Raw genomic sequence first — 16,680 nt, forward strand, 5'->3', positions numbered from 1 at the left:
GGAGTCTACAACCCACACAAGTGGCTCAGGTAGTGCAGCTCATCCAGAATGGCACATCGGTGGGTCAGTCATGGTGTGGGCATTGGCGGTGGGTCAGTAATGGTGTGGGGTGGCATTTCTTTGGGGGGCCGCACAGCCCTCCATGTGCTCGCCAGAGATAGCCTGACTGCCAATAGGTACCGAGATGAGATCCTCAGACCCCTTGTGAGACCATATGCTGGTGCGGTTGGCCCTGGGTTCCTCCTAATGCAAGACAATGCTAGACCTCATGTGGCTGGAGTGTGTCAGCAGTTCCTGCAAGAGGAAGGCATTGATGCTATGGACTGGCCTGCCCGTTCCCCAGACCTGAATCCAATTGAGCACATCTGGGACATTATGTCTCGCTCCATCCACCAACGCCACGTTGCACCACAGACTGTCCAGGAGTTGGCAGATGATTTAGTCCAGGTCTGGGAGGAGATCCCACAGGAGACCATCCGCCACCTCATCAGGAGCATGCCCAGGCATTGTAGGGAGGTCATACAGGCACGTGGAGGCCACACACACTACTGAGCCTCATTTTGACTTGTTTTAAGGACATTACATCAAAGTTGGATCAGCCTGTAATGTGGTTTTCCACTTTAATTTTGAGTGTGACTCCAAATCCAGACCTCCATGGGTTTATAAATTTGATTTCCATTGATAATATTTGTGTGATTTTGTTGTCAGCACATTCAACTATGTAAAGAAAAAAGTATTTAATAAGAATGTTTCAATCATTCAGATCTAGGATGTGTTATTGTGGTGTTCCCTTTATTTTTTTGAGCAGTGTATATATGGGGGACAGAGGAAGGGTTAGTCATTCAAAAATACTGTCAAGCCCTATTGTTTCACAAATAGTGAATCAATGTAATTTATTATGTGATTTGTTAAGACAAATTTGACTCCTGAACTAATGTAGGCTTGTCTGAACAAAAAGGCTGAATACTTATGTAACGACTATATTTTATTTATCAAAATTTGTTTACTCTTTAAAAAATAATCAATTTTTTTCCCACTTTGACATTAGAGTATTTTGAGTAGATTGTTGACAAAAAATGACAATCCAATAAGACCCGATTGAGTAGTTTGGCGGCAATATTTGAAAGAGTTCTCTGTGGGGTTAATGCTTGAATCCTATGATGGCCCTATATCGACAATTCTTTTAAAAACCCTGTTCTAGTTGTGTGTGTGAAATTTGGTTTCTCTGTCACCAAAGTTACAATCACAAAACATAGCTACTTCACTGGAATTTCATGGCTAAGCTTCCAACATTCTTATTCAATGGCACAATATGGGGGATTTTTAAGCAATCGTTGTAGCTGGTGCTTTCACATTTGGTTATATTATTTGAAAGGTATATTCATGACCTTTCAGAACCACTTGTCAACAGAACCACTTGTCAAACATTATGAAAATGTTTCTGATGGATAGCTGTGAATCTAAGCGTTCCAATGATATATGAAGGCTATACATGAGCAATTACTTGTTGTATACGGACATTGTTATGGGAAATCACTATGGGATGGAGGAATAAAAGAAAGGGTGACGAACAAACAGAATGTCACCATTGCTGCAATGCTATCACACATTTTCCAACTCTGGGGACATAGACCTAAAAATAAATCACTATGAGACATTGTCACACCAAGTGAGCCCGACTAACCCCCTTGACTCATGGACTACTATAAAGCCTTTAAGAATTCTCCCCCAGAGCTTCATTTGAACACTTTTAGTGAGTGTTTGTCTTTAAAGCTTCTGATGATTAAAATACATTAGACTAAACATAACAACTTAAATCTGAAATCCTTAATAGTGAAATTCACTGTTTGGCTGAGGGACCTTACATATAATTGCATGTGGGGGGGTACAGAGATGAGTTAGTCATGTTAAACACTATTATTGCACACAGAGTAAGTCCATGCAACTTATTATGTGACTTGTTAAGCAACCTTTTACTCCTGAATGTATTTAGGCTTTCCATAACAAAGGGGTTGAATACTTATTGACTATTTCAGCTTTTCCTTTATAATTATAGAAAATAAAATAAAAACATTTTAAATTCCGGTTGTAACACAAGAAAATGTGGAAGAACTCAAGCGGTGTGAATACATTCTGAAGGCACTGTAGGTGTACAGGTCGAGAAACAAATTGGAGTAATCAAGGTGACAGACTGTGACATATTAAATTCCGCCTTGCACACTTATGCCTGCATCTACTGTAGTAGATCTGGGGTGTAATCATTAGAACAAACCGGTTTGCAACTAAAACAAGAGTTTCTATTGGTCAAATTCAGTTAGGTCTCTCCCGGTTTTGTTCTGTTTGCTTCCGTTTAGGAAACGTTTTGCAACAAATCACCCGCACACACAGTTCACTTTCATAGCAGCCACATACAGCATAATCACTTTGCTCGTTGTATAATTCCTTCTCGCATCTATGCGCTCCTATCCTCTCACCTTTTCCCTTCGCTTATGGACTTCTGTGCACAACACAACAGCTGTATGTGACCAGGTGCAAAACCATCCAAGCTAAATATACCATAACCGCTACACAGCCTACATTGTTGTCACCACATTAACGTTGTAGTTAACAAACTATAACTAACGTTACTAAACCTACCACAGGATGCAGAGGGAAGAACGGCTCATAATAATGGCCGGAACAGAGCAACTTTGATGGCATCTAACACCTGAAAATAATGTGCTTGATACAATTCCACTCCAGTCATTACCATGAGCCCGTTCTCCCCAATTAAGGTGCCACCAACCTCCTGTGAAACTCACAATCCAATCCATGTGTACTTACATGCAGTACAGTGTACAGCAATCTGTTTAGCAGTTATACCGGCAGACCCCAGTGCCAATAAATCCGAAGGCTTACCTTGACTTAGTTGGAAGAGTTGCAGTGTTGGATAGCCTTAGCCAGCTAGCTAACATAAATAGCATTCTTATAGCTAGCTCCCTCCTGCTTTCCATCATTTTTAAAGAAATTAATTTGTTCAAAGCTATTCAATTATTGTCTTTCTCTCTGTTTGAGTCAACTACCACATTTTATGCACTGCAATGCTAGCCAGCTGTAGCTTATGCTTTCAGTCCTACATGCATTCTCTGATCCTTTGATTGGATGGGCAACATGTCAGTTCATACTGCAAGAGCTCTGATAGGTTGGAGGACATCCTCTGGAAGTCATAATAATTGCTATGTATGTCTATGGAATGGGGTGAGAACCATGAGCCTCCAATGTTTTGTATTGAAGTCAATGTACCCAGAGGAGGACAGAAAATAGCTGTCCTCAGGCTACACCCTTGTGCTACCGTTGAGGCTACTGAGACCTTCAGTGCAAAACAATGTGTTTTAATCTGTTATTTGGTGACATGTGAATTTATTTAGTATAGTTTTATCTAAAGGATAACTTTTAATGTTTCACTATTTAAATTTTTCTGAAATTCACTGAGAAGGATGGTCCTCCCCTTCCTCCTATGAGGAGCCTCAACTGGTCCATATTATTATCAAAGTAATCAAACACAAGGTAACTAACGCAGACGCTGGGAGTCGAGAAGCAAGTACAGGGGGCGAATTTAATAATACAACAGTACATGGAACAATACAAAACAAGAGTAGCGTCTGGACATGAAAAACATAACTAATACTGCCTGGGGACAGAGCCAAAAAGAGTGACAGTGGGTCTCATGAGGCGCAGGTGCTCATAACGATGGTGGCAGGTGTGTGTAATAAGTAAACTGGTGACGTCGAGCACAACAGTAACACGTGAGAAAGACGTCTTAAAGAACAATTGCCACTAAAAAACAACCAATCTCTTTGAAAATGGCCTACGTGGCATCAATAATATAAGTAAGATACACTAGTGTAAACATTTACTACAAAGTCAGTCTTGTCTAAAATAGTTTTTCCTACTGATAAATATTATCTGTATTTATCAATCCTCTCTATCCCTCCCTCTCACCCCCTCTCTCACCTCCACCTGCCTCTCCCTTTCTCCACCTTCATCCCTCCACCTCTCCAGCCCCCTCCCCCCTTTTAATGATTGTGTTATTTGTTGTAAGTGCTTGTTGCCGTTTTTGATATCTTGATGACAGCGGTGGGGGGGCTCCCACATGTAGCAGGCTGGTTCAAAGCCAGCCATTTTCACTGTCATAATGGAAGACCGGGTTCCATCAAAGGCCAAACTGTTTCTCGTTTTGGTTTTGTTGAGCCCCACCACCCAGAAAACATGATCAGCATCCGCATCTGAGTGAGGAAGAATCAAGACCATCTTGGCAATGTTTGAGAGTCACCCAAATCTGTTAATCTCTGTCACCTACAAAGAATGTGCAAATAAGGCCTAATTGTTAACTTATCTAAAGTGCTTTAGCATCTAAGTTGGTTAAGTCATTGTGCATATTGAAGAGGCCCCATAATAATTCTTACCTCATGCTTCAATGAGACCAGATGTCCCCAAAAGCTCTTAATGTCCTCTGTGGCTGGATTTTAAGGATCATCCATGAGCTGATAATCCAGGAACTACTTTGACAGATCCATGATATGGGAAGAGGTGAGTGAACATAAAAGATACACAGTAGGCACTGATTTGAAATAGAGTAGTTTAAAGTAGTATTGAATTGTACAATCAAAAGAAAATATTAGCTTAAGAAGACATTAACTCTTACCTGTCCACAAAGTACAAGGTGTCTTCAACAGCACACTCTGACCTCTGCCGGACGTCCACAAATCTGGTTTCAGCACTGGCTCTGTCCACTGGCTCTGGCAGTGGTCATTTATTTTATTTGTATAGTCGACAGCCTCCTCCAGAAATGAAACCGCAGCCTGGTGAAATGTATCCACTTTCCGTCGTATGATGTCTCCAGCCTCGAGAAGCGAATGTTTTTATTTCACTGAATCTGCAGACAGTATTAAATCTAATGATTCAAAATCAGCTTGTGTAATTCCACCTATTAACCATTACCTGACAGTTGGTTTGACTTTTCCTTGCAAAGGATTTCCTGTGGCTCTCGGTTCTGAAAATCAGCAAGCTTCACAAACTTTGAGCAAGTTTGTCATCTACATGGTATTTTAGAAGGGATACACAAAATGTACATTTAATTCAGATTTTCTAAGTTAAATATAACATGGCCTAAGATGTAGTGTTGAATGTAGAAGAATACAGAAACAATATTAAACATTAATGGAACTTGCCAGAAGTATACCACCATCTCATTTTACCTCATGTAGTAGAAAGGTGGAGGACTGCTCTCTCTGGAGTCGGAGGTTGAAGCAGGAGAAGGCTGGGAGTGTAGCTTGGTAAAAGAGCAGGTTGATCTCAGTCATTGGGTCAGAGAATGCCTGCAAGAGCCTCTTATCTTAGAACTACCCATCCCGGATCTTGTATATTTGTCATCAGCAACGCTGAATAGCATAGCGCAACAGTCAAAAAATATTACTAGAAAATATTCATATTCATGAAATCACAAGTGAAATATAGCGAAACACAGCTTAGCCTTTTGTTAATCACCCTGTCGTCTCAGATTGAGAAATTATGCTTTACAGCGAAAGCAATACAAGCGTTTGTTTAAGTTTATCGATAGCCTAGCATAGCATTATGTACACTTAGCATCAGGAAGTTTGGTCACGAAAATCAGAAAAGCAATCAAATTAATCGTTTACCTTTGATGAGCTTCGGATGTTTTCACTCACGAGACTCCCCGTTAGACAGCAAATGTTCCTTTTGTTCCATAAAGATATTTTTATATCCAAATCCCTCCGTTAGTTTGATGCGTTATGCCTAGGAATCCACCGGAAATAGCGGTCACGACAACGCAGACAAAAATTCCAAATTATATCCATAATATCGACAGAAACATGGCAAACGTTTTTTATAATCAATCCTCAAGGTGTTTTTCAAATATCTATTCGATAATCAACCAGGACAGTTGGCTTTTCACTAGGACTGGGAGGAAAAATGGCTACCTCTCTGTGTTGCGCAAAAATCACAATGAGAGCCAACAACAGACCACTTACGCAATGTGGTCGTTTACACTCATTCTTCAAAATCAAGGCCTGAAACTATGTCTAAAGGTTGTAGAAACCTTAGGGAAGCCACAGAAAAAGGAATCTGGTTGATATCCCTTTCAATGGGCAATAGGGATGCATAGAAAGACAGGGGTTTCAAAATAAGACTCACTTCCTGATTCGATTTTTCTCAGGATTTCACCTGCAATATCAGTTCTGTTATACTCACAGACTATTTTTACAGTTTTGGAAACTTTAGCGTGTTTTCTATCCTAAGCTGTCAATTATATGCATATTCTAGCATCTGGTCCTGAGAAATAGGCCATTTACTTTGGGCACGAAAATAGAGCCCCCTAGCTTCAAGAGGTTTTTAAACCTCGGTTGTTTCTCATTTATATTTTTTTTAAATCACTCAACATTACTTAATTTGACATAACTGGCCAGTGGTTCATACTTCTGTAGAATCCTACTGACAATTCTCCAGGTGCAGCCATCTCACAGAGACATGGGGGAGCATCTCCATGTGTTCATTTTCATGAAGCTCACACAAGATGACATGCTCATTTCAATTCATTCAAATGTACTGTGTTGGGTCTTTCAACAGCTACGACAATAGAGGTGGTTGTGTGGGCAGACTTGTAGTCTTTAGTAATCTGTGAATCAGTGAAGCACTCCTTGAAAGGCCCTAGGTGATCCGCCACCGCCAGCAGCACATTGTGCTCAACCAATAACACGGTCACCTTAACCTCTGCCCTCCTTGTCTGCAACAGAAAATACTGTAGTTATTTGTGATAGATTTAACAGTGTTACAAGTGTTCATGTTACATTCAGCCCTACACTTATTTTCCCGATTTATACTGATAGTGTACTTTGGCTTCTTGTGTAGACATCCCACTAACAGAAGCAATTCTGGCTCTCTGAATGATTGCTGATGTCTTTTTTTGTTGGGGGCTAATCATTTGCTGCCCACATTGAAAATAATGTTCTCTCCCCTGCCACATTAGATAGCATCCTTAAAATAGACATTGATTGCATTAGCTGAAGTTACATCGAACAATGTCTAAAAAATCAATAGCTACACTATATATACACACTGCTCCGGTCAACTGTGGAAACCCCTACAAATTAGTGATTCAGCTATTTCAGCCACACCTGTTGCTGACAGGTGTATAAAATCTAGCATACAACCATGCAATCTCTATAGAGAAGCATTGTCAGTACAATGGCCTTACTGAAGAGCTCAGTGACATTCAACGTGGCACCGTCATATGATGCCTCCTTCCAAACATTGTGTTCGTCAAATTTCTGCCCTGCTAGAGCTGCTCCAGTCAACTGTAAGTGGTGTTATTGTGAAGTGGAAATGTCTAGGAGCAACAATGGCTCAGCTGGGAAGTAGAAGGCCACAGAAGCTCACAGAACGAGACCACCGAGTGCTGAAGCATGTAGCTCATAATAATCGTCTGTCCTCTGTTGCAACATTCACTACTGAGTTCCAAACTGCCTCTGGAAGCAACGTCAGCAACAACCATTTGTCTGGAGCTTCATGAAATGGGTTTCCATGGCCGAGCAGCCATGCGCAATGCCAAGCATCTGCTGGAGTGGTGTAAAGCTCGCCGCCATTGGACTCTTGAGCAGTGAAAATGCATTCTCTGGAGTGATGAATCACACTTCATCATCTGGCAGTCTGACGGACAAATCTGTGTTTTGGCGGATGCCAGGAGAATGCTACCTTCCCGAATGCATAGTGCCAACTATAATGTTTGGTGGAGGAGGAATAATAGTCTAGGGCTGTTTTTCATGGTTCTGGCTAGGCACCTTAGTTCCAGTGAAGGGAAAACGTAATGCTATAGTACACAATGGCATTCTAGAGGACTCTGTGCTTCCAACTTTGTGGCAACAGTTTGGGGAAGGCCCTTTGCTTTTTCAGCATGACAATGCCCTTGTGCACAAAGCGAGGTCCATACAGAAATGGTTTGTCGAGATCGGTGTGGAAGAACTTGACTAGCCTGCACAGAGCCCTGACCTCAACCCCATTGAACACCGACTGCAAGCCAGGCCTAATCTCCCAACATCAGTGCCCAAACTCACTAGTGCTCTTGTGGCTGAATGAAAGAAATTCCCTGCAGAAATGTTTCAACATCAGGTGGAAAGCCTTCCCAGAAAAGTGGAGGCCATTATAGCAGCAAAAGGGGGACCAACTCCATATTAATACACATGATTTTGGATAATTTTTTTTGACAAGCAGGTGTCCACATACTTTTTGTAATGTAGTGTAGCTAGCTGATGTAATTCATCACCACCGTAATTTCTCAAAGGAGAGAAGGATGCCTCGACTGCGATCCGCAATACCCAAAGTAAACAAAGAGGGGATGCTTTTATACTTTTTAGGGGAAACTTGACTCTTTGGCAAGCCAGCACTAGTAGGCTATCTAGCTAGCATGTAGCTAAGCTAACCTACCTAAATGTTAGCTAGCTTTCTAGGTAGCCAACATAAACCCAACATTATTCCCCACATTTCATTTTCTGTCAGTGATAACGCCGACTATATTGCTACATTGCTTTCTTTGATGTGATTTCTCTCTGGGGACTTGCCGTGTGTTTTTATGAGAGCTGACCACTAAATTCTGTCAATGAAGTGTGACAACAATGCGTGAGTTCAGCCTGTATTAGCCTTCACCATAGCAATAAGTAGGAGGGGTGTTGTTTGGGCTTGCAGTAGATAGTGCAGTAGTAATGATGATTGCGTTTGGAGAGATGCTGCCTTCATTTTCATACCTGCACACAATTCATGAAAATAAAGCACACAACACTGTTTTGGGATTCCAACATGAGATATAAGAGGTGTAGTGAGCGAGCATGTGATCAGAGATGCGTGAGAGTTGGCAGCTCTGAGGTTGGGTTTGAATTACAATTATGTCAACAATTCACGCCCCCTTTGGCAAAGCTCCACGTGCCAGTCATCCCTCTGCCCACCTCGCTTTCCTTCATTGAAGGGGGCTCCGTTGTTTCATCACCCCCAATGTGTTCAAAGCTACAGGCTAGCTAACAATCACCTACAAGTTGGATTTGCAAGTTAGTTTGTAGCTCATACAAGTGTATTCTGTATTGTCTAGGGCAAAACTAAATAATGGATGCAGCTGTGCTTACTTCCACCATGCTAATCATAACTACCATTGATAATGTAATCAGTGCTCAGTGTGTGTGTTTGTGTGTGTGACCGACCAGTATCTTTGATGAGGGGCCAGGAGCTGATCTACTCTGCCATGTCCATCAATAGGGCGCTGACAAAGACCTTTCCTCAAGCCTCACCTCTTGCCTGCTCACAGTTGTCGATAGGGAGACCAGAATTAGGTAGGTTTAGTCTGGCCTGTTCAAACTTCAACATAGTATATGTTTGTTTGTCAGATATCACCTATCCTAACTGCCACTGGTAATAGAACAACGACTGCGTATGTGTTCACAGATGCATCTATGGAGCCAGCACTTGGAGACTTGCAAGATGTGATGGAATCCTGACCGACAGACAGGCTTGATACTGACTTCTCTGAATGGAGAGAGACCTGCCACTCAACACATCCACAATGTGGGACAGAAGGTGATTACTAATACAGTACATCAAAAATGTTCAGTATTTGTAACACCCTTTTCATTCCATGTGTCACTGATGAACTCTGCCTTAACTAGCTATTTCTACAGATGGAGAGAACTTTAGTTGCTTTTGCCAGACGCCAGCCTCGGTTGTTTGAAGGGGAGAGCATAATTGGGTAGGTTTTATCTGACCTGTTTAAACGTTAACATAATACCTGTTTGTGTGTCAGATATTGCCTATTCTAACTGCCATTGGTAATAAAACAGTGCCCAAACATGTATGGAGCCAGAACATGAAGACTTGCAAGATGATGTGATAAAGCCCAGACTGACAGACAGGGTTGATACTGATGTGTATAAATGGAGAGAAACCTGGCACTTGCCATTAGACTTTTACTAGACACAACTTTTACTTGTATTGTCTTTTTTAATTTCCAATATGGGGAGGGAGAAACCCTGTGTATTCTGCACCAGGATCAGGAAACTCCTTTTGTATATGAGACACCACACAGGAAGGTATGATCACTCTGACATGTTTGCCAAGGTAGCCTCATTACCACCAGACAAAATGCCGATAGGGACAGTATCTGAATTGGCTGGGAATGAAAAGTGAAAGTGCACATTGTTATATTAGCAGAAAACTGCTTCTATGGTGTTATGTAAAGGGTTGTTTATTCTACATCGGCCTGTTGGTACATTTGAAAGCTATCAAAACACTTAGTTTAGAATATCTACATAAATTCAGTAATTGCACTCTTCTGATATTACTCTGTAGGTTACTGACCTATCCAAAGCTTCCACCAGCATCTCACCATACATCTGCCTGTAGTTATTGAACTCAACCTGCAGGATGTTAGTTTGTTTTCATTGAGTAGGGAAACAGCTGTGGGCAAGGTTCTGACAGATGGGTGTGACTTGGTGGTGGCAAGGACCCACCCAACAACCCCCCACATTAAACCACACCCCCATGCCAACTCACGTTTGGCTTCTGTCATGGCCACCAGCATGTCTTGAGGAGCAAGACAAACTAGGCCAAATCAGCCGGTGCAGTTCCTCTTTAATGAAATCTGTCGCCTTGAATCCACAATGTGTAAATACTTAACTGAGGTAAACTTAATCTATCTTTTCTCTGTGGAATACAAGTGGGATGGGCCCATACAGAGTGAAATAAACCAGATACATCTAGCTATAGCGGAACAGACAGAACCAGAGCCTTCAATTGAATAGGGAAGGAAAGTACAATGTCAAATTTAAGCTTGACATCTAGTGGTTTGGCAAGGTCTTCAATTGCTGTGTATCATTTATTAATTTTGCTTTCCTTTCTAAATGGTTTAAACACCTGCTGCAGTAGCCTTGATGAAGTAGTTATTTGACAGTATGCTGCCTGGGAGAATTGAACACTGGGAGAAACTGATGTGCTTTTATGCACCTGTCATGTGTAAGAAGACATGACAGCAGTGTATAAGATTACAGCAGTGATGAGCTAATTGGATGTCAATGGTGGACAGCTGTCATCTCCCAGACACATCTTGACATGACATGGGACTGCAGTATCTTTTGTCAGCAGGACATTATGAGTCAGAAGTGCTGCGAGCGTCATTTATGCAACGACAGAGGAGGGCTGGCGAATCTTTCTGTTACGCAAGATACGTCTACGCTTTAATTTCGAAAGTTCTAATTATAAAAAGTGACTTCCTAATAGAGTGATTAAGTTGTTTTATCTTGTTCCGTCTGAGGAAAATGCAGTGTGTGAACTTCATTTGCAGTCCAAGGTTTGGTCATTTCAAATGGAATGAGATTTAACAGGTTATTCTCCCCAATGCATTCAGAGGACTACAGGAGCACACAGTTCACACCTGTGTTTGTCAGCATATTGGAGGTCATCGTTCTGCTAGAAGGCACCTGCAGCAGCTATATTAAGATGTTGGTGCTTCAGTCTATGTCTACGTCATAGGTCGAATGATGTTGCCCTCAGCCTGTTGATTTAAGTGGATGCTGACTCATAAGATGTGTCTTTCTACTTAGGGCCTGTTTACCTGTTCTATGCAATCGACTGCTTTGACAGTGATAAGAGCATCAAAGGAAAAGGACAGACAATGTTTTCAAATGAAACAATACAGCACAGTAAACAACTGTGCAAGTATTGTATACGAATGAAAATTAACATACCTGAAACAAAATAGGAAAATCAGTTTTCAGTTATTGATTCAATTATTGTACAATCTCTAAAGCAGAGCCTTCACTTCCGGCACCAACAAGGATGGCCGCCTCGCTTCGCGTTCCTAGGAAACTATGCAGTTTTTTGTTTTGTTACGTGTTATTTCTTACATTAGTACCTCAGGTCATCTTAGGTTTCATTACATACAGTCGAGAAGAACTACTGAATATAAGATCAGCGTCAACTCACCATCAGTACGACCAAGAATATGTTTTTCACGACGCGGATCCTGTGTTCTGCATTTCAAACAGGACAACGGAATGGATCCCATGCAGCGACCCAATAAAACGACTCAGAAAAAGAGGGAAACGAGGCGGTCTTCTGGTCAGACTCCGGAGACGGGCACACCGTGCACCACTCCCTAGCATTCTTCTTGCCAATGTCCAGTCTCTTGACAACAAGGTTGATGAAATCCGAGCAAGGGTAGCATTCCAGAGGGACATCAGAAACTGTAACGTTCTTTGCTTCACGGAAACATGGCTCACTGGAGAGACGCTATCCGAGGCGGTGCAGCCAACGGGTTTCTCCACGCATCGCGCCGACAGAAACAAACATCTCTCTGCTAAGAAGAGGGGCGGGGGCGTATGCCTTATGGCGAACGAGACATGGTGTGATGAAAGAAACATACAGGAACTCAAATCCTTCTGTTCACCTGATTTAGAATTCCTCACAATCAAATGTAGACCGCATTATCTACCAAGAGAATTCTCTTCGATTATAATCACAGCCATATATATCCCCCCCATGCAGACACATCGATGGCTCTGAACGAACTTTATTTAACTCTTTGCAAACTGGAAACCATTTATCCAGAGGCTGCATTCATTGTAGCTGGGGATTTTAACAAGGCTAATCTGAAAACAAGACTCCCTAAATTTTATCAGCATATCGATTGCGCAACCAGGGGTGGAAAAACCTTGGATCATTGTTACTCTAACTTCCGCGACGCATATAAGGCCCTGCCCCGCCCCCCTTTCGGAAAAGCTGACCACGACTCCATTTTGTTGATCCCTGCCTACAGACAGAAACTAAAACAAGAAGCTCCCACGCTGAGGTCTGTCCAACGCTGGTCCGACCAAGCTGACTCCACACTCCAAGACTGCTTCCATCACGTGGACTGGGATATGTTTCGTATTGCGTCAGATAACAATATTGACGAATACGCTGATTCGGTGTGCGAGTTCATTAGAACGTGCGTTGAAGATGTCGTTCCCATAGCAACGAGTAAAACATTCCCTAACCAGAAACCGTGGATTGATGGCAGCATTCGCGTGAAACTGAAAGCTGCTTTTAATCAGGGCAAGGTGTCTGGTAACATGACCGAATACAAACAGTGCAGCTATTCCCTCCGCAAGGCTATCAAACAAGCTAAGCGTCAGTACAGAGACAAAGTAGAATCTCAATTCAACGGCTCAGACACAAGAGGCATGTGGCAGGGTCTACAGTCAATCACGGACTACAAAAAGAAATCCAGCCCAGTCACGGACCAGGATGTCTTGCTCCCAGGCAGACTAAATAACTTTTTTGCCCGCTTTGAGGACAATACAGTGCCACTGACATGGCCTGCAACGAAAACATGCGGTCTCTCCTTCACTGCAGCCGAGTTGAGTAAGACATTTAAACGTGTTAACCCTCGCAAGGCTGCAGGCCCAGACGGCATCCCCAGCCGCGCCCTCAGGGCATGCGCAGATCAGCTGGCCGGTGTGTTTACGGACATATTCAATCAATCCCTATACCAGTCTGCTGTTCCCACATGCTTCAAGAGGGCCACCATTGTTCCTGTTCCCAAGAAAGCTAAGGTAACTGAGCTAAACGACTACCGCCCCGTAGCACTCACTTCCGTCATCATGAAGTGCTCTGAGAGACTAGTCAAGGACCATATCACCTCCACCCTACCTGACACCCTAGACCCACTCCAATTTGCTTACCGCCCAAATAGGTCCACAGACGATGCAATCTCAACCACACTGCACACTGCCCTAACCCATCTGGACAAGAGGAATACCTATGTGAGAATGCTGTTCATCGACTACAGCTCGGCATTCAACACCATAGTACCTACCCTCCAAGCTCGTCATCAAGCTCGAGACCCTGGGTCTCGACCCCGCCCTGTGCAACTGGGTACTGGACTTCCTGACGGGCCGCCCCCAGGTGGTGAGGGTAGGCAACAACATCTCCTCCCCGCTGATCCTCAACACTGGGGCCCCACAAGGGTGCGTTCTGAGCCCTCTCCTGTACTCCCTGTTCACCCACGACTGCGTGGCCACGCACGCCTCCAACTCAATCAAGTTTGCGGACGACACAACAGTGGTAGGCTTGATTACCAACAACGACGAGACGGCCTACAGGGAGGAGGTGAGGGCCCTCGGAGTGTGGTGTCAGGAAAATAACCTCACACTCAACGTCAACAAAACTAAGGAGATGATTGTGGACTTCAGGAAACAGCAGAGGGAACACCCCCCTATCCACATCGATGGAACAGTAGTGGAGGAGGCAGCAAGTTTTAAGTTCCTCGGCATACACATCACAGACAAACTGAACTGGTCCACTCACACAGACAGCATCGTGAAGAAGGCGCAGCAGCGCCTCTTCAACCTCAGGAGGCTGAAGAAATTCGGCTTGTCACCAAAAGCACTCACAAACTTCTACAGATGCACAATCGAGAGCATCCTGGCGGGCTGTATCACCGCCTGGTACGGCAACTGCTCCGCCCTCAACCGTAAGGCTCTCCAGAGGGTAGTGAGGTCTGCACAACGCATCACCGGGGGCAAACTACCTGCCCTCCAGGACACCTACACCACCCGATGTTACAGGAAGGCCATAAAGATCATCAAGGACATCAACCACCCGAGCCACTGCCTGTTCACCCCGCTATCATCCAGAAGGCGAGGTCAGTACAGGTGCATCAAAGCTGGGACCGAGAGACTGAAAAACAGCTTCTATCTCAAGGCCATGAGACTGTTAAACAGCCACCACTCTCATTGAGTGGCTGCTGCCAACACACTGACTCAACTCCAGCCACTTTAATAATGGGAATTGATGGGAAATGATGTAAATATATCACTAGCCACTTTAAACAATGCTACCTTATATAATGTTACTTACCCTACATTATTCATCTCATATGCATACGTATATACTGTACCCTATATCATCGACTGCATCCTTATGTAATACATGTATCACTAGCCACTTTAACTATGCCACTTTGTTTACATACTCATCTCATATGTATATACTGTACTCGATACCATCTACTGTATCTTGCCTATGCTTCTCTGTACCATCACTCATTCATATATCCTTATGTACATATTCTTTATCCCCTTACACTGTGTATAAGACAGTAGTTTTGGAATTGTTAGCTAGATTACTTGTTGGTTATTACTGCATTGTCAGAACTAGAAGCACAAGCATTTCGCTACACTCGCATTAACATCTGCTAACCATGTGTATGTGACAAATAAAATTGGATTTGATTTGATTTGATAAAACAAACCCAAAAGTCACTAATGTGAATATCTAAAAAGTGCATGCTTGTGATACTAGACCAAAATAAATGAAGAAATCTAAGGAATGCATATTTAAAACATGATTGGGCCATACTTGCGAACATAAGAAAAGTTTAAGTTGCCTCAAAATGCGCACCAGCCAATTAAATTGTAGATTCACTCGCACGTGATAAAAGTGTTAGCCAATTAAAATCGTTAACATAGTTAGTTGGACGTGATCCAACACTTTTTCATTAAAGACAAAGATTGGCTTCTTCCGCTCTGTGAAAGTGCACTTAACAGAAGTCCAATGTCACGTTCTGATAATCAAAGCAACAAGATCACATTAATTTCACTGACTGCTCATATACACTAAACAAAAATAAATGCAGTATGGAAGATTTTACTGAGTTACATTTCATATAAGGACCTTAGTCAATTGAAATAAATTCATTAGGCCTCAATCTATGTTGGTCACAGATACTGTGCCTTACAAATAATGCAGGGGCGTGGATCAGAAAACCAGTCAGTATCTGCGTTATCACCATTTGCCACATGCAGCGCGACAGATCTCCTTTGAATAGAGTTGATCAGGCTGTTGATTGTGGCCTGTGAAAGTTGTCCCACTCCTCTTCAATGACTGTGCGAAGTTGCTGGATATTAGCGGGAAATGGAACACACCGTCATATACGTAAATCCAGAGCATCCCAAATATGCTCAATGAGGGACATTCCAGGTGAGTATGCAGGCCATGGAAGAATAAGAAATAAAAGTAACAAGTAGTTAAAGAGCAGCAGTAAAATAATAGCGAGACTATATACAGGGGGTACCGATACAAAGTCAATGTGCGGGGGAACCGGTTAGTCGAGGTAATTGAGGTAACATGTACATGTACATGTACTGGAGGTAGAGTTATTAAAGTGACTATGCACAGAGAATAGCAGTGGCGTAAAAGAGATGGGGGGCGGCAAAGCAAATAGTCTGGGTAGCCATTTGATTAGATGTTCAGGACTCTTATGGTTTGGGGGTAGAAGCTGTTAAGAAGCCTCTTGTACCTAGACTTGGCGCTACGGTACCGCTTTTCGTGCGGTAGCAAAAGGAATAGTCTATGACTAGGGTGGCTGGAGTCTTTGACAATTTTTAGGGCCTTCCTCTGACACCACCTGGTATAGAGGTCCTGGATGGCAGGAAGCTTGGCCCTAGTGATGTAGTGGGCCGTACACACTACCCTTTGTAGTGTCTTGCGGTCGGAGGCTGGGTAGTTGCCATACCAGGCAGTGATGCAACCAGTCAGGATGCTCTCAATGGTGCAACTGTAGAATCTTTTGAGGATCTCAGGACGCATGCCAAATCTTTTCAG

Source organism: Oncorhynchus nerka, linkage group LG25, assembly GCF_034236695.1.
Source record: "Oncorhynchus nerka isolate Pitt River linkage group LG25, Oner_Uvic_2.0, whole genome shotgun sequence".
NCBI lineage: Eukaryota > Metazoa > Chordata > Actinopteri > Salmoniformes > Salmonidae > Oncorhynchus > Oncorhynchus nerka.